This window comes from Dendrobates tinctorius, unplaced genomic scaffold, assembly GCF_039654945.1.
Source record: "Dendrobates tinctorius isolate UK_male_01 unplaced genomic scaffold, ASM3965494v1 ptg000228l, whole genome shotgun sequence".
In the NCBI taxonomy this organism is placed as follows: domain Eukaryota; kingdom Metazoa; phylum Chordata; class Amphibia; order Anura; family Dendrobatidae; genus Dendrobates; species Dendrobates tinctorius.
In genome coordinates this window covers 740,714-759,592 of record NW_027361895.1, presented here as the reverse complement: position 1 = coordinate 759,592, position 18,879 = coordinate 740,714, and the positions used below count along the sequence as shown (strand labels likewise).

At 47.1% G+C, this 18,879-nt stretch overlaps 2 non-coding genes across 2 annotated transcripts; both read left to right on the top strand.

The window, feature by feature from the left end:
- Positions 1–17,235: 17,235 nt before the first annotated feature.
- On the top strand, positions 17,236–17,307 carry TRNAE-CUC (transfer RNA glutamic acid (anticodon CUC)). The gene has a single exon. It is a non-coding gene; the product is annotated as a tRNA-Glu (tRNA).
- A 13-nt stretch (positions 17,308–17,320) lies between these two features.
- On the top strand, positions 17,321–17,393 carry TRNAA-AGC (transfer RNA alanine (anticodon AGC)). Its single transcript has one exon. It is a non-coding gene; the product is annotated as a tRNA-Ala (tRNA).
- The last annotated feature ends 1,486 nt before the right edge of the window (positions 17,394–18,879 follow it).

The following is an 18,879-nucleotide window of genomic DNA, read 5'->3' as shown; positions in this document are numbered from 1 at the left end:
AAGAGGACAATACAATTAGCAAGGCAACTTGGCAATATCCCAAGGTTACCTCAAACCCTTGATCAACTTGTTATCCCCCTCGAGTTCCAGGAGATCAGTATTGATGGTGTCCAGCAGCAGTTCCTTCTGCATGACTCTGGTAAGCTACTTAACCATTTAACATTGTATTAAAACAATTCCATTATGCATAATTATTGCAAAGTTTATTTTGCACAAATGTGAAAAATGCTACACTATAAGGTGCTGATATAAAATACTATGTGATTTTTTCCTTCAACGGAAACTTTGAGGGTAATATAATGTAGTGAGGCCTACTGATTCCAACTAGTGTTGGCCGATCACTGGAAAGATAGGATCAGACCGGGCTGATCATACCGAAAGATTGGAATTAATTCAGATCCAATCTCCAGAGCTAGATGTAGATATATATATATATATATATGCACACTGTACGCCCGAACAGTGTGTGTGTGTATATATATACATATATGTGGGTGGGTGATGGTGGTCTGGCACTTTTGGAACTTTGAAATGCAATAAAGGATTTGTATAGGACTTCAGGAGCGCGGAGGTCTTTCTTCATGGATGCATGTTAAGTACGGGCGGAAGCCAACCCCTGCTCTAGCAGCACACTGAGTCCTCAGCAACAATCTCAGTTGAGCCACTCTTCTTCCAGCTTTCTTGCATATATATAATGGCCCCAAGCTGCGCTGTTAAAAAATAAACAAACCCAGTTATTCAACTCTCTCTCCGGTGTCCAGCGCTGTCTCTGGCGATGCAGGGAATTCCGAAATCCCAATGCTATGCATTCTGGGTTGTGCATCACCACCTCTGCACATGTGCCAGGCTGTTCTGTGACGTGATGTGGTGCTTTCCCAGGACCGTCTAGTGAGCGGTCCTGGGATCACTCTCCACTGTAGTTATAGTACGGCAGGCACAGAGGCGGCGATGCGCCGCATGGATTTCGGGATTCCATGCACTGCTGGGCTAGGAGCCGGAGCCAGTACTGGACACTGGAGAAAGAGGTGAGTAACTGGGTTTGTTTATTTTTTAACAGCGCAGCCTGGAGCCATTTACTAAAGCTAAATATGCACACACGCTGTACACCTGTATAGTGTGTGTGTGTGTGTATATATATATATATATATATGCGCACACTGTTCGGGAGTGTATGCCCGGACAGTGTTTTCAGATTACGGAGGATTCCAATTTCTAATTCAGATCATCATCATGATCTGGCTACAAATCGGATCGTAATTTAAAATAACGATCAGCCTGAAAATCGTAATAAATTACGATCTTCAGTGATCGGACCGGCCAACACTAATTCCAAATATGCAGCATTGTACTGGCCATACCTGTCCTGGATGCTGCCCCGGAGTTCAGCCTCGCCTGTCTGCGGCATGCACGGACTGAACTGCCATCGCCGGCTGATTCTTCGGCTCTCGTAGTTCAGTCCTGCAGATCCGTGGACAGGTCGGGCTGAACTCCGGAGCTCAGGTGAGATACGCCATGATTTGCAGATGCGTTTTGCCTGCTGCTTCCAAGCACTTTTTAAGCACTTTGCATGCGCTTTGGCAAAACGCTTCTGCAAATAGGGGACGTGGCCAAGCTCTGCTATGGGCGTGGCCATGCCCTGCTATGGCCTAAACCGAGCGTATTTGGTGTGGTTTGCAGGCATTTTTCGGGAGGTTTCCCACTTGCCCATTCCCATTCCTTCCGGGATCCGCCGGAAAATAGCTTTGAAGCTATTTTCCGGTGGGGCATTTTCCGGCCCCGGCCAGAATCCGCCCGTAACCCGCACCATAGACATGAAAGGGTGGGTTTCAGGCAGGAAACACAGCACGGAATATGCCTGTAAATCCAGCTTGTCTGGATAAAGCCTGAGGCCTCGTGCCCACTGATGGAAGGGGATTGTGGAGCGGCATCTCCGCAGCGGCTGTAATTGCGGTAGCAATTGGAGATCCCACAGGAATCTATTTGTGCCTGCAATTGTGGCCACTATTGTGGTACCCTAATTCTGTATCAAAATCTTCACTTAAGTCTATGGATTTAGGTGCAGGTTTTAGTGCAGGATTTCAACCCCTTGTCTGAATGGCTGGAATTTTGTTTGTATAATGGCAGCATACATTGACATGCTGCACTGCATGTTTTTTTTTGTAAACAAAATTTTTTCATCAGCATGTGGATGGGATTTACACATTAATGCTGCATATGACCCCAGCCTAATGGACCATTCAGTTATGCCTTAGGCCAAAAGCACACTGGTGATTTTACTGGCGTTTTTTGCGTCCTGCACAATCCTCTCAATGAGACAGCATAGGCAGCGCGGACGTCACGAACGTCCGCGCTGCCCACCCGACGACTAGCGTGCCCATCCGCCTGAATGGAATGCCCCATTCAGGCGGGCGGACCGCCCAGTCGCTCATTCAGACGTCCAGCCGCACGCCGCGTCTGGATGCGGCTGTCAACTAGACGGCCCGTTCAGCATAGTGGCGATCGGCCGTGCTGAACGGCCGTCTAGTTGAAGGGTCTAAAGGTACCCTAAAAATGTGACCTATTTCAAGTTTGGAAGTAATTTTAATTTTAAACAAAAATACATAATTTTCCACTGGGACAATATATGTTGTAAAAAACTATTGGTTGGCCCCTTCACACTAGATTTTGCTTCAGTTTTTTATTATGAAATCAGAAAATCTGGAGCAAAATGTGAGTATTTAATGTGAGATATGAACAGAGTCTTCTGATTAGGATATTTTTTTTGTGAATGTATCCCAAAACTGTCTGCTGCTTGTTACACTTTTTCTGTTATTTCCTCTACTAATACTTTCATTTTAAATTAGGAAATGGACACAGCCATATGTTGATATTTGGAACAAGAGACAATCTCCATCTACTGGCACAAAGTAAAGAGTGGTTTGCTGATGGCATGTTTTTCACTACACCAGCCTTGTTTAAGCAACTTTACACAATCCATGTAGTCCACAGTGGCCTTGTTGTTCCTGTATTGTACACCTTGCTGACAGACAAGAGTAGTGTTGAGCATTCCGATACCGCAAGTATCGGGTATCGGCCGATACTTGCTGTATCGGAATTCCGATACCGACTTCCGATATTTTTTCAATATCGGAATTCGGCATCGGAATCGGAAGTTCAGTTGATTGACGGCCTGACGTCATCATGATGCGCGGTGTGTGCGCATCATGATGCGCCGTCATTTCGGGCCTTCCGGGGGTCTCTGCCGGCCTGCCGGGGGGCTGTGCCGGCCTGCCGGGGGGCTGTGTGGAATGCCCGGGGTCTGTACCGGCCTGCCGGGGGGCTGTGCCGGCCTGCCGGTGGTCTGTGCACCCTGTGGGGGTCTGTACCGGCCTGCCGGGGGGCTGTGCCGGCCTGCCGGGGGGCTGTGCTGATGTCCGGGGGTCTGTGCAAGCATCGTCCGATGGGACTACAAGTCCCATCGGGCGATGCCTGCTACCATGACAGTGATTGACACATTAGCCAATGATGGGACAGTAGTAGTCCCATCATCCGGCTAATGTGTTAAATGTTAAAAAAAAAAAAAAATACTACATACATACTACATGCATGCTACATACATACTACATACATACTACATACATGCTACATGCATGCTACATACATACTACATGCTACATACATACTACATGTAATTACTACATGTAATGGAAGTCTTCAAACAGAGGCTGGACAGACATCTGACTGGGATGATTTAGCGAATCCTGCTTTGAGCAGGGGGTTGGACCAGATGGCCCAGGAGGTCCCTTCCAACTCTACGATTCTATGATTCTACATACATGCTACATACATACTGCATGCTACATACATACTACATACATACTACATACATACTACATGCATGCTACATACATACTACATACATACTACATGCTACATACATACCACATATATACTACATACATACAATACATTCATACAATACATACATAGACATACAGTACATATAACATAGAGTAACATACTTACCAATACTTGTCACATTGTTCCCCGAAGCCATTGTCTTTTCCGGGATAAATATTAACATAACAAACCACAAAAATACTCACCCACGATCCGAAGCAGTCCACGAGTGTGTCCCATGACGATCTTGGGTAGAGAACTGCAGCATCAGATGATGCTGCCGTTCTCTACGGGCTGCAGGAATCCAATGACGGAAGGTAGGTATCCTTCCGCACTGTATTCCTCCGCCACTTAAAAAAAAAAAAGTCCCTAGTCTCACTTTATGCCATTGCTGCGTGGGAATTTCCCACACAGCAATGGCATAAAGTGAGACTAGGGACTTTTTTTTTTTTTAAGTGGCGGAGGAATACAGTGCGGAAGGATACCTACCTTCCGTCATTGGATTCCTGCAGCCCGTAGAGAACGGCAGCAACAGCTGATGCTGCAGTTCTCTACCCAAGATCGTCGTGGGACACACTCGTGGACTGCTTCGGATCGTGGGTGAGTATTTTTGTGGTTTGTTATGTTAATATTTATCCCGGAAAAGACAATGGCTTCGGGGAACAATGTGACAAGTATTGGTAAGTATGTTACTCTATGTTATATGTACTGTATGTCTATGTATGTATTGTATGAATGTATTGTATGTATGTAGTATATATGTGGTATGTATGTAGCATGTAGTATGTATGTAGTATGTATGTAGCATGTAGTATGTATGTAGCATGCATGTAGTATATATGTAGTATGTATGTAGCATGTAGTATGTATGTAGCATGCATGTAGTATGTATGTAGCATGCATGTAGTATGTATATGGTATGTATGTAGCATGTAGTATGTATGTAGCATGCATGTAGTATATATGTGTTATGTATGTGGTATGTATGTAGCATGCATGTAGTATGTATGTAGTATGTATGTAGCATGTAGCATGCATGTAGTATATATGTAGTATGTATGTAGCATGTAGTATGTATGTAGCATGCATGTAGTATATATGTAGTATGTATGTAGTATGTATGTAGCATGCATGTAGTATGTATGTAGCATGCATGTAGTATGTATGTAGCATGCATGTAGTATGTATATGGTATGTATGTAGCATGTAGTATGTATGTAGCATGCATGTAGTATATATGTAGTATGTATGTAGCATGTAGTATGTAGCATGCATGTAGTATATATGTAGTATGTAGCATGTAGCATGCATGTAGTATATATGTAGTATATATGTGGTATGTATGTAGCATGCAGTATGTATGTAGCATGCATGTAGTATATATGTAGTATGTATGTTGCATGTAGTATTTATGTAGTATGAATGTAGCATGTATGTAGTATGTAGTATGAATGTAGCATGTATGTAGTATGCATGTTGTATGTATGTAGCATGTAATTTTTTTTTTTTTTTTTTTACATTTAACACATTAGCCGGATGATGGGACTACTACTGTCCCATCATTGGCTAATGTGTCAATCACTGTCATGGTAGCAGGCATCGCCCGATGGGACTTGTAGTCCCATCGGACGATGCCTGCACAGACCCCCGGAGCCTGCACAGACCACCGGCAGGCCGGCACAGCCCCCGGCAGGCCGGCACAGCCCCCCCGGAGCCTGCACAGCCCCCCGGCAGGCCGGCACAGCCCCCCGGCAGGCCGGCACAGCCCCCCGGAGCCTGCACAGACCACCGGCAGGCCGGCACAGACCACCGGAGCCTGCACAGACCCCCTGGCAGGCCGGCACAGCCCCCCGAAAGGCCCGTACAGACCCCAGAGAGGCTGTACAAGGGCAGGAAAGGGTTTTTCTTATTCCGATACCGGAAGTCCCATAGACTTGAATGGGACTTCCGGTATCGGAATCGGCGATACCGATACTTTTTTTAAAGATCGGCCGATACCATCCGATACGATACTTTGAAGTATCGGACGGTATCGCTCAACTCTAGACAAGAGCCGTTCTACATACCAGAGGTTGCTGCAAGAGCTGAAGAACTTGCAGCCTGGACTGCAGCCAGACAACCTGATGTTGGATTTTGAACTAGCTGCAATACAGGCATTTGAAAGTGAATTCCCCAACCTTGTGAAGACTGGTTGCTTTTTCCACCTATCACAGTCGGTTTGGCGTAAAGTTCAAAATGAAGGACTCAAGATGCAATACCAAGGTGACCATGAATTTGCCCGTTGGATACGCATGATACCTGCCCTGGCCTTTCTACCACCACAGAATGTTGTGCAATCATTTGAAGAATTGGTGGAAGATCCTGACTTTCCACAAGAAGCAATACCTATTGCCAACTATTTTGAAGACAGCTATATAAATAAATGAATCGCAGAGGACGTCAAGCACCTTTGTTTCCAGTTCAATTCTGGAATGTGTATGAACGAACATTGAATGATCAACAGCGAACAAATAATGATGTCGAAGGATGGCACCGTAGCTTTCGAGAAACATGTGGTACTCTTTTCCAAAATATATACCGGTTCATTAACTGTCTGAAACATCAGCAAGAGCTCCATAGTTTTGAAATTATTCAGATAATAGCGGGAAATCCCATCGCTGCAAGAAACAAAAAGTATGCTGCAATGTCAGCAAGGGTTAAACGTATCGTGCAAGATTTCGATAATAGAAGCTTGATGGATTATCTGAGAGGCATTGCCTACAGCTTTGATTTTTAGTTCATGGTCACATATTGTATGTTTTGAGAGCAGTGTTTTTAGCTGTAAAATAATTCAAGCATTATAACCTGCAATTTGTATTTTCTCTTTTTCTCTAATCCTTCCCCTCTATACCTTTTTATGTTTCTTGTTAAAACAGTTTTGATATATACAGTTAAAGCATAACTCTGCAAAAAACATGTTATGTTATAGTACCTGTGCCCATGATATTCATTTCCAAAGGAGACCTTCCAGCAGCTTCACTTCTGTGTGAAAAGTCTCATCCAAGTTAAAGCTCCATGTGCTGCAGGATTTCAGTGGTTGCTAAGGAGGTTGTTTCTCCTTAGTAGCAGTAATTGTGGATGGATTCTAGAGGGCGTGGCTGCACAGGAGCATGCAGCTAACAATATATTCCCTATGATGTATAAAGGGCTGCTGGTTTACAGCCCTCTGCAAAGCCCCCCCTATGTGTTCCGTCCTGTAACGGCTTTACACAGGCAGGGGGAGCCCTCCTCTTGTCCAGGACAGAGCACATGAGCGGAGGGTGAAGGGGAGCTTTGCAGAGGGCTGTGAACAAGCAGCCCTGAATGTATCATAGGGAGCCAGGAACCGTTCTGCTCCCAAGGGGGCACGACCTCCTTAGTAACCAATGAAATCCTACTATTTTCCTGTCTGTTTGTAAAATTACTCATCTAGAAAACAAAGTTTGAGAATAAAAAAAACTAATTTGATCAGAATTGTATATCTTAGACTCATATGGTGTATTATTAGTGATAAGCAAACCTGCCAATGTTCAGTTCAGGCAGGTTTTTCCCGGATGCGAAAGATCCAGGAGCAAATTGCTAGAGGCAAAACATCCAGGGATGAACTGCTGGGGGCGAACTGACAGGGGGCGAAACATCCAGGGGTGAAACATCCGGGAGCGAACTGCTGGGGGCGAAACATCCGGGGGCGAACTGCTGGGGGCGAAACATCCGGGTACAAACTGCTGGGGGCGAACTGCTGGGGGCGAAACATCCGGGGGTGAACTGCTGGAGGCGAACTGCTGGGGGCGAAACATCCGGGGGCGAACTGCTGGGGGCGAAACATTCGGGGGCGAAACATCCGGGGGCGAAACATCCGGGGACGAACTGCTGGGGGCGAAACATCCGGGTACGAACTGCTGGGGGCAAACTGCTGGGGGCGAAACATCCGGGGGTGAAGTGCTGGAGGCGAACTGCTGGGGGCGAAACATCCGGGGGCGAACTGCTGGGGGCGAAACATCCGGGGGTGAACTGCTGGGGGCAAACTGCTGGGGGCAAAAAATCCGGGGGCAAACTGCTGGGGGCGAAACATCCGGGTACGAACTGCTGGGGGTGAACTGCTGGGGGCGAAACATCCAGGGGTGAACTGCTGGAGGCGAACTGCTGGGGGTGAAACATCCGAGGGCGAACTGCTGGGGGCGAAAAATCCGGGGGTGAACTGCTGGGGGCGAAACATCCGGGGGCGAACTGCTGGGGGCGAAACATCCGGGGGCGAACTGCTGGGGGCGAAACATCCGGGGGCGAACTGCTGGGGGCGAAACATCCGGGGGCGAACTGCTGGGGGCGAAACATCCGGGGGCGAAACATCCGGGGGCGAAACATCCGGGGGCGAACTGCTGGGGGCGAAACATCCGGGGGCGAACTGCTGGGGGCGAAACATCCGGGGGCGAACTGCTGGGGGCGAAACACCCGGGGGCGAAACATCCGGGGGTGAACTGCTGGGGGCGAAATGTGCGGGGGCAAAATGTGCGGGGGCGAAATGTGTGGGGGCGAACTGCTGGGGGTGAAATGTGCGGGGACGAAATGTGCGGGGGCGAAACAACCTGGGGGCGAAATGCTGGGGGCGAAATGTTCGGGGGCGAAGTGTACCTGGGGGAGAACTGCTGGGGGCGAACTGCTGGGGGCGAAATGCTGGGGGCGAACTGCTGGGGGTGAAACTTCCAACTCCCGGCTGGGAGTGCGGTCTGTACAATATATAGGAGGCTGAGAGTGCGGTCTGTACGATATATAGGAGGCTGAGAGTGCGGTCTGCACGATATATAGGAGGCTGAGAGTGCGGTCTGTATGATATATAGGAGGCTGAGAGTGCGGTCTGTACGATATATAGGAGGCTGAGAGTGCGGTCTGTACAATATATAGGAGGCTGAGAGTGCGGTCTGTACGATATATAGGAGGCTGAGAGTGCGGTCTGCACAATATATAGGAGGCTGAGAGTGCGGTCTGCACGATATATAGGAGGCTGAGTATGGTCTGTACAATATATAGGAGGCTGAGAGTGCGGTCTGCATGATATATAGGAGGCTGAGAGTGCGGTCTGTACAATACATAGGAGGCTGAGAGTGCGGTCTGTACAATATATAGGAGGCTGAGAGTGCGGTCTGCACAATATATAGGAGGCTGAGAGTGCGGTCTGCACGATATATAGGAGGCTGAGTATGGTCTGTACGTTATATAGGCGGCTGAGAGTGAGGTCTGTATGATATATAGGAGGCTGAGAGCGTTCTCTTTTGCACACTGTACAGGTTGCTAAAAAGCACATGTTTTAGTGGAAGAGGCCAAAAAATGAACACGTAATAAAACCGTTTATGGTAGCCATAGGGTGGGCCCCTAGAGTCAATTCCCCTGGTGGGCCCTAGGCACCCCTGTTCGACCCTGGTTCAGTTAATCACTAGTGTTGAGCATTCCAATACTGCAATATCGGGTATCGGCCGATATTCACGGTATCGGAGTTCCGATACTGAGTTCCGATACTTTTAGAATATCGAATACCGGAATCGGAAGTTACCATAATGCAATGAGCCAGTTTGATTTTATTCAGCCAATGAGGAATCCTAAGAAGTGTGGGCACATCCTGTTATGCATGTTAAGCATGTTAACTAATGGCATGGCTGTGATTGGCTGCTGAAATGATGTCATGATGCACTATAAAAGCCACCACCGCCATTTTAGGTTCACTCTGCTGTGAATTTACTTAGGGACAGGACGCTGCTTTTCTGATTCTGAGGGACAGTTTGAGCTAGCGATTTGCTTTATTGTGCTTTATCCAGGCTACTTTAGCAACCGCTGTGTGAGAAGCTTTCTTTTGCCTTGTAGCGCTGTTCACAGCTGTCTGCGAGGTCACTGTGTGTGAGTGCAGCTCACGCTGTAGTGTGTTCTGCAGCCACCTCCGGTTGTAGTCCGCTCAGCATGCGTCACTGCCTCATACATTGTCCTTTTTTGCATTAGTGCAGCTCATTTTTCCTGATTTCTCCTATTAGTGTGGTTTCATCTGTATCCAGCTAGAATATTTGCAAACACTATATAGGAGTAGACAGAGGAGCCTTTCTGCTGGCTTGTGCCCTGCTGCCCCAGCAAGATGAGTATTAGCCTATTTTTTGGAGCCTCATCTATTGCATTGTAGGTTACCATCCTGCATTGTAATAGCTACAAAAAGTTTGTGATACTATGGGTTTTACATCTTTGGGCACATCCAGTGTCTTTTTGTGAAAAAAAAAAGTTAATAAAGTTCACCAAGCACTCCACTTTACAGTTGTGTAGGCCACATTAGCTCATACTAAAGTCTAGTCCACACTTTATAAAATTAGTGTTTCTTATACCTGTTAGCAGCTGTTAAGGAATAAGCACACTAAGCCCTTAGTACTTTTCTGCCTATCTTTATCAGTCTACCAAGATGAAGAAGGCAGGGAGTAAGTCACGTGGTCGTAGGCGTGGAGTTTCTGCAGGGAGAGGACGTGGGGATTCTGTGCCTGCTGCAGGCACCAGTGACTCAGCATCCCCCAGTTTAACCAGGGAACAGTCCTTTATGCACAGCTTTGTAGTAGCTCGCCATACCCCACTGCTGCGGGACGAACAAATTGAAGCCGTTGTCGGATGTATGGCAGCTAACGCATCGACTTCAATTAGTTCCTGATCCTCTCAGGACCAGAGCACTGAAGAGCACCCATCTGTCTCTTCACCATCTGCCAAATTGCCCAGGCAGTCAGAGAGCCCTGGACAGGAGCCATCTCTACGTCTGTTCTGTGAATCTGTTGGCTTGGAAAGAAGGGGCCAGCCAAGCAGCATTCGAGAAGATGAAGAAGAGGTAGTATGCAGTGATGCGCAACAGCTTTGTATCTCTGAATCTGAAGAGGCGGGTGGGCCAGTGCCTATGGTCAGCACACCTCAGTACGCATCTGATGATGAGACTTAGGTGCCACTTTCTGGTGCGTACTATGCTGTTGAGACTACCCAGGAGAAGCAGTCCTTTGAAGAGGGTAGTGTAGATGATGAGGTCCTTGACCCATCATGGTGTGAGGTACAGGAAGGTGGTGGGAGCAGCTCTGAGGAAGAGATTCCCCGAACGGCCAAAAAAGGAGGCAGAGGGAGGGGGCAGACTCGGTTGCCTGTAGCCTCCACTTCGGCACCCATTAGGAGCATGCCTATTCCAAAACCCAAAACGGGCGCTCCCAAGACTTGCAGTGCCTGGTCCTTTTTTGACACAGTTGCAGATGACATTTGCTTTGTCAAATGCAAGCTGTGTAATCAGAAAGTGAAAAGAGGGAAAAGTGTCAGCAACCTCAATACCACAAATATGTGGAAACATGTGCGGACCAAGCACGTGGTAGAGTTACAAAGACACACTGAAGACCTAGGCCAACCTACAGTGCCACCTACCACCTCTTCAGCTCGTGTTGTAGCCTCTTCCTCCAGCTCACACACAGTTGATTCGGCTTCCTCACAGGATCGCCATGGAAGAACCTCTGGCACTGTTGTACAGAGACACAGTGTCATTCCACCCACAGCACCACGTTCCCTGTCATCCTCACACTCCCAGGCCAGTCTACAGCTATCGGTAGCACAGGCATGGGAGAAAAGGCGCCCATACTCGGCAAACCACCCCCGAGCACAGGCTCTGAATGCTGGCATTGCAAAACTACTGTCCCTTGAAATGCTCTCATTCAGGCTGGTGGAGACTGACACCTTCCGTAACTTCATGTCATTGGCAGTCCCACAATACAACGTGCGCAGCCGCTTTTATTTCAGCAGGCAAGCTGTCCCTGCCCTGCAAAAGCATGTGGAGGGAAAAATTAAACATGAGCTACTAAACGCCGTCAGTAGCAAGGTCCACCTGACCACTGATGCGTGGACCAGTAACCATGGACAGGGACGATATCTTTCCCTCACTGCCCATTGGGTAAATGTTGTGGAGCCGGGTACAGATCTTGAGAGTGTCGCTGTACGTGTTCTGCCAACTCCAAGGATTTCAGGAATCCAGTCTGTACACATTGACTCCTCCTCATACTCCAGTTCCTCTGAATCAGCGCTGCAGGAGCCGTCACAGTCTACCTCCACATGGACCCGTGAACGCTTACCTGTTACGACCGATATGAGCACAGCCGTGGCCAAACGTCAACAGGCCGTATTGAAATTAATTTCTTTGGGGAATCGAAGCAACACAGCGCAGGAGCTATGGAATGCCATCAAGCAGGAGAGCGACATGTGGTTTGTGTCAGCGACTCTCCAGCCAGGCATGGCAGTGTGTGACAATGGCCGAAATCTGGTGGCAGCTCTGGGCCTAGGCAACCTCACTCACATCCCATGTCTGGCACATGTGCTCAACTTGGTTGTGCAGAGTTTTTTGAGGGACTATCCGGATCTTGATGCACTGCTGCACAAGGTCCGCATAGAGTGCGCTCACTTGCGGCGTTCCAGCAAGCCAAGATCGCGCATTGCCGCTCTGCAGCGCCGATTCTGCCTTCCGGAACATTGCATCATATGTGACCTACCCACCAGGTGGAAATCAACGTTACATATGTTGGAGAGGTTGTGTGCAGGCAGCAGTAATGGAATGCCGGCTGCATCAGGCGCAAACAAGTCGCACTGCGCGCCGTTCACACTTCACCACCACTGAATGGGCCTCTATGAAGGACATCTGCCATGTTTTGCATGCCTTCAATTATTCCACGTGGATGGCGAGTGCAGATGATGTACTAATCAGCATGACTATCCCCCTTATCTGCCTGCTCGTAAAAACACTGCAAGCACTAGGAGAGGAAGTTGTGGAGGATGAGGAGTCACAAATGCCATCTGCTTCTGGACAGTCTGCGCAACGTGGTTCCTCACAAAGGCCTAGGCAGGGGACACTTTGTGAGGAGGATGAGGAGAAGTCAATGGAGGAGGAAGACATCTGTCCAGAGGAAGGAGGTACGCAATGCTCTAGTAGTCAGTGTGTAGAGCGAGGGTGGGGTGATGCAGAGCAGGCAGAGATGAAGCCTCAAGCAGGGGACAGTGTTTCTTGGCCAGTTGGCAGTCTGCAGCACATGGTTGATTTCATGCTGCTGTGCCTGAGAAACGACCGCCGCATCGCCCACATTCTCAACACGATTGATTATTGGGTGTGCACCCTCCTAGATCCTCGCTACCGGGACAACTTACAAAGCCTCATAACACCGTTGAACTGGGAGCGTAAAATGCGGGAGTACCAAGACACACTGGTGCATTCCATCATGTTCTCCATTCCATCCGAGAGCAGTTCTGCTAGTGCTTTATAAAGCAGCTCTGTTGTGAGTTCATTTTTCCCTTCACCGTTGAGGTCTGATGAACTCCCTCCTCTGGTGAAGGAAGGTAGTGAGGCTGATTATCAAACACCTGGGCAGCTAGATGATGACTGGGTGGCTGGAATTGAGGACTGGATATAAGGCAGCCGACGCCCTTCTGCCTTGCTGGTGATCCTGCTGGATTCTTGGAGACCAGTCTGATTCCTGCGTCTCAAAGCTAAGTTTTTCTGTTCTGCTTTGTACACTTCAGTTTTGTTTTTGTTTTGCCTTGTTTTTTGGGAGTTCTGCCATCCCCGGCCAGGGGGTGAGCTGAATTCCATTTTTGTCTCTGATCTGTTGATCTTTTGCTCTGTCTTCAGAAAATACCTGAGTGCTGATATAGTCTTTTGAAGCCTAGCGACTTCAGGGCCTGTTTTTCCTATCAGTCGGTTGGCACATTTTGGATAGGGTTTTTGCGGATGGCAGACAGAGGCTTTCCTATCCTGTCCTTTTTAGTTAGCTTGGGCCCCATCATTTGCTCAACCTATCTTTCTATCTCTGCGAGTGTTTTTTCATCTTGCTTCACCGTCATTATATGTTGGGGGCTGCCTATTGCTTTGGGGTCTGCTCTGGGGCAGTTTAGTTTTTCCCTTTTCTGTCTTTAGGCTATGTAGTTCTCCGGCTGTGATCGAGGGGTCTAGGTCACCGTAGGAACCCCCCACGGCTACTGCTAGTTGTTGTGGATAGGTTCAGGGGTCTGCAATCCGATAGCTGCCAACCTCTCTGGTTTTTCTGGACTTAGCTAGTATTTTGTTTTTTCCTCCTTCGGTGACTCATCATAACACAGCTCAGTGCGTCAAGGCACTGGTGGAAGCTCTGCACAAAGATGGAGCAGGAGCAGCGCCTCAGCACAAGGCAAGACCAGTATGGCCCAAATGTGGCAAAGTTTTGTGTCCCCGCCACAAATGTCTACACCATCACAGACGGCTCCAGTCAGCAGGAGGCAACGTTTCCGTCAGATGGTGACAGACTACATGTCTAGCCCTCTCAGTGTTCTCCCACACGGCTCTTCCTCCTTCAAGTTTTGGGTCTCTAAGCTGGATACATGGCCAGAGCTTAGCCAGTATGCATTGGAGGTGCTGGCTTGCCCTGCTGCTAGTGTATTATTGGAACGCGTCTTTAGTGCCGCAGGTGGTGTACTAACAGACCGTCGCATGTGACTATCCTCCGATAACGTTGACCGGCTTACTTTTCTGAAAATGAACAAGGCTTGGATGTCGCAGGAATTTGCCAGTCCTCTTCCAGATTAAATAATTGGTTGGCAACAGTATCCAGGTCTCCTGTTGTGTTCATGTTTCTACCACCTGTTTCTCCTGTAATCCCTGGGCTCCAACACTGCCAGTTGCTGCTCAGAAGTGCCGTCTGCACAGTCAACACTTGCTCCTATGTTATTGGGGTTCAGTAATGTCAGCTGATCCCCTGCTGTGTGTCCGGCAATTTCGCCTGCTCTGTCCACATTCACACTACTACAGATTTTAAACTTGCTCCAACTATGCCTCTGCCTCCACTCTGTTTCTACTGTAATCCCTGGGCTCCAACACTGCCAGTTGCTGCTCAGAAGTGCTGTCTGCACAGTCAACATTTGCTCCAGTGTTATTGGGGTTCAGTAACGTCAGCTGATCCCCTGCTGTGTGTCCGGCAATTTCGCCTGCTCTGTCCACATTCACACTACTACAGATTTTAAACTTGCTCCAATTATGCCTCTGCCTCCACTCTGTTTCTACTGTAATCCCTGGGCTCCAACACCGCCAGTTGCTGATCAGAAGTGCCGTCTGCACAGTCAACACATGCTCCAGTGTTATTGGGGTTCAGTAATGTCAGCTGATCCCCTGCTGTGTGTCTGACAATTTTGCCTGCTCTGTCCACATTCACACTACTACAGATTTTAAACTTGCTCCAATTACGCCTCTGCCTCCACTCTGTTTCTAGTATTTACCCTGGGCTCCAACACCGCCAGTTGCTGCTCAGAGGTGTCTTTGGCACAGGTACTCCCTCCTTCTCAGCCTGGTTCCAGCACGCCAGCTGTTTCTGGGTAGTGTCAACGTCACTTTGCCTCCAATACGTTGTACTGTCGTGTTGCGGTCGGGTTAGCCGACTCAATGGTGCCTGCAGATTAGGTGCTTCCTTTGTAGGCTGCGGGATCTGGCAATGAAGGCTGGTTCCGTAGTGCCAATAGGACAAGCTCCCCCTGTAGGACTGTGGGTTTCGGTAACTCTGGCCGGCTCGCGGTCTTGCAACTTTTTTTTTCATGTGTACCTTCTGCTGCCTATCTGAGTTCCAGTACCATTAGCTGGTTCTTTGGAAGTCAATCTTGAATATGTCCCCCTGGGTTCCAGTAACGTCAGCTGGTTCCAGGCAGAGCCTTTGGCTTAGGTGCCTCCTTCTCGGTATCTGAGTTTCACCAACGTCTGCTGGTCCCTGGTAGTGCTTTCTGGCACAGGCACCTCCTGCTTAGTAACCGGTTTCCAGTACCATCAGCTGGTCCTCGGTAGTTTCATTGGCTTTTGTACCTTCGGCTACCCAGCCAGGTTCCAGTACAGTCAGCTGGTTCTCAGCAGTTCCTCAGCCTTCTTGTACCTTCTGCTACATTTCCAAGTTCAAGCTTTTTGAAATGGTTTTTGGTAATCACTCTGGATTCCCTGACGACGACCCTAAAGATGATGACCCTGAAGACCACCCAGAAGAAGACCAAGAAGATGACCCTGAAGAAGATGACCAAGAGGACAAAGAACAAGAAGACAACCACCAAGATAAAGAAGAACAAGAGACAGAAGGCCAAGAAGCAGAAGAACAAAAAGCTGCAGAACAAAAAGCAGAAGAACATTAAGCATAAGACTAAAAATCAGAGCAAAAGATATTATCTAAATTATAAGCAGAAGAAGACTAAGCAGTGTATGGGGGTGAGTCCGTTTCTCCTCGTGGTGCCCCTGGAAAATACCTGCTGCTGCAGGCAAAACTGAACGCGGACAAATCCTATTGTAAATCTTTTGTGACAGGCAGAACGGAAGGTGTAATCTTCAAACTTTTATAGATAACAACTACAGGAATGCCTGTCACAAATAAGAATATGATGAAGAAGAAGAATATGAAGAAGATGAAGAAGTAGAATATGAAGAAGAATAATAGTTGATTAAGAAGAATATGAAGAATGTAAAAAAAAGAATAATAGGAAGAAGGTGAAGAAGAAGAAGATGAATAAGGTGAAGAAGAAGTTGATGAAAAAGATGCTGCTGCTGAGGATGATGAAGGAGAAAGTGTGGGAGAAGTAAAAAAGAAGGTGAAGAGCATGGAAGTAGTGAAACATACATATCTGACAAAATATAAAAAAGCTTAACATAGTCAATATCTTTGTAACTCCGAACGTCTTAAAAAAAATTAATTCCTGCTATTCCATTTGATTGGGCTAAACCTCTATGCCTTTAATGTCTCCTCCACCTCCCTCAATACATTCTACATTATTCTTAGTTGTTTTCCTTCATGTAGAATTAACCTACAAGGAAAGTAAGGGTTTATTTTCATTCCGATATTTGTGTCCCATTGACTTGCATTAGTTTCCGGTATCGGAATCGGCGATATCCGATATTTTTGGGGTATCGTTCCGATCCAATCCGATCCGATATTTCCCGATATCGGAAGGTATCGCTCAACACTAGTGATCACCTAATCAGAAGCACATTAACTAGAATATTCGAGGTGTACTCTGGTTGGAATTCAACTGACACTGGAATGGAAAGGCTGTCAGACATGTTGAGAAGCTGATTTTTAAGAAACTGTGCAGTGGTCTCTAAATTTTTGCCAGAGCTGTATACATTCATATGCAGATGTTTTGCGTCAGAAAATTTATTCTAAATTCAGTGTCATGACCATGCAATTAGTCCAAACTGTCAATCAATCAGGAGCACACCTCACCCCGACAAGGTTGCTGTAGTGTTGCGGTTATCACGTTTGCCTCACACGCGAAAGGTCCCCAGTTCGAATCTGGGCAAAAACACAGCTTTTAGTTTCCCTGGTGGTCTAGTGGTTAGGATTCGGCGCTCTCACCGCCGTGGCCCGGGTTCGATTCCCGGTCAGGGAAAGATTTTACAAGAGTTTCTGTAGTGTAGTGGTTATCACGTTCGCCTAGCACGCAAAAGGTCCCAGGTTTGAAACCGGGCAGAAACATTATTAATTTCCTTCTATGATGGTATCACTGATTGGGTGGATCAAGGAAATGCTGTAGATATAGTATATCTTGACTTCAGCAAAGCATTTGACAAAGTCTCTCATACAATCCTTATTGAAAAAATGACTAAGTATGGAATGGACAAGGCAACTGTTAGGTGGATTCATAACTGGCTTAGTGATCGGACCCAAAGAGTGGTCGTAAATGGCTGCACATCCAGTTGGAAGAATGTCTCAAGTGGGGTACCACAGGGCTCTGTCCTGGGCCCTGTATTGTTCAACATCTTTATCAACGATTTAGATGAAGGAATTGAGGGTAAACTGATTAAATTTGCTGATGACACAAAGCTAGGAGGGATAGCTAATACTAGAGAAGAGAGAGAGAGGATTCAAAAAGATTTAAATAAACTGGAGAAGTGGGCAGCAACTAACAGAATGGTTTTTAACAGGGAGAAATGCAAAGTACTACATCTGGGCAATAAAAATGAAAAAAGCATATATAGAATGGGAGGAATAGGGCTAAGTGACAGCACATGTGAAAAAGACTTGGGTATACTAATAGATCACAGACTGAATATGAGTCAACAGTGTGATGCAGCAGCAAAAAAGGCAAATGCAATTCTAGGATGTATTAACAGAAGCATACAGTCTAGATCACGTGAAGTCATTATTTCCCTCTACTCCTCTTTGGTCAGACCTCATCTGGAATATTGTGTCCAGTTTTGGGCACCACATTTTAAAAAAGACATCAACAAACTGGAGCAAGTTCAGAAAAGAGCGACCAGAATGGTGACCGGTCTGCAAACCCTGTCTTATGAGGAAAGGTTGCAGGATTTGGGAATGTTTAGTTTGCAAAAGAGAAGACTGAGAGGAGACTTAATAGCTGTCTACAAATATCTAAAGGGCTGTCACATTGTAGAAGGATCAACTTTATTCTCATTTGCACAAGGAAAGACTAGAAGCAATGGGATGAAACTGAATGGGAAGAGACACAGATTAGATATTAGAAAAAACTTTTTGACAGTTAGAGTGATCAATGAGTGGAACAGGCTGCCACGAGAAGTGGTGAGTTCTCCTTCAATGGAAGTCTTCAAACAGAGGCTGGACAGACATCTGACTGGGATGATTTAGCGAATCCTGCTTTGAGCAGGGGGTTGGACCAGATGGCCCAGGAGGTCCCTTCCAACTCTACGATTCTATGATTCTATGATTCTATGATTCTAAGTCGGGAGGCTGGGGAGCGGTGCACTCCTGAACTCTGATCATGACACAAGCACTTTATTGTAAATATTCTTGGTCATCTGGTGCAATTAATTTGCTAATTATAAAATTCTGAAGAAGGAGGAAGTTGTCATGAAAACGTGTCTGCAAGCTTTTTAATGAAAACCGATTTTAAGGCTATGTGCCCACATAGCGTTGAAAACCGGATTACTTCCCAGAAATCTTGTGGTTTTTTCTGCACGATTTCACAGCGATTTTACCGCGA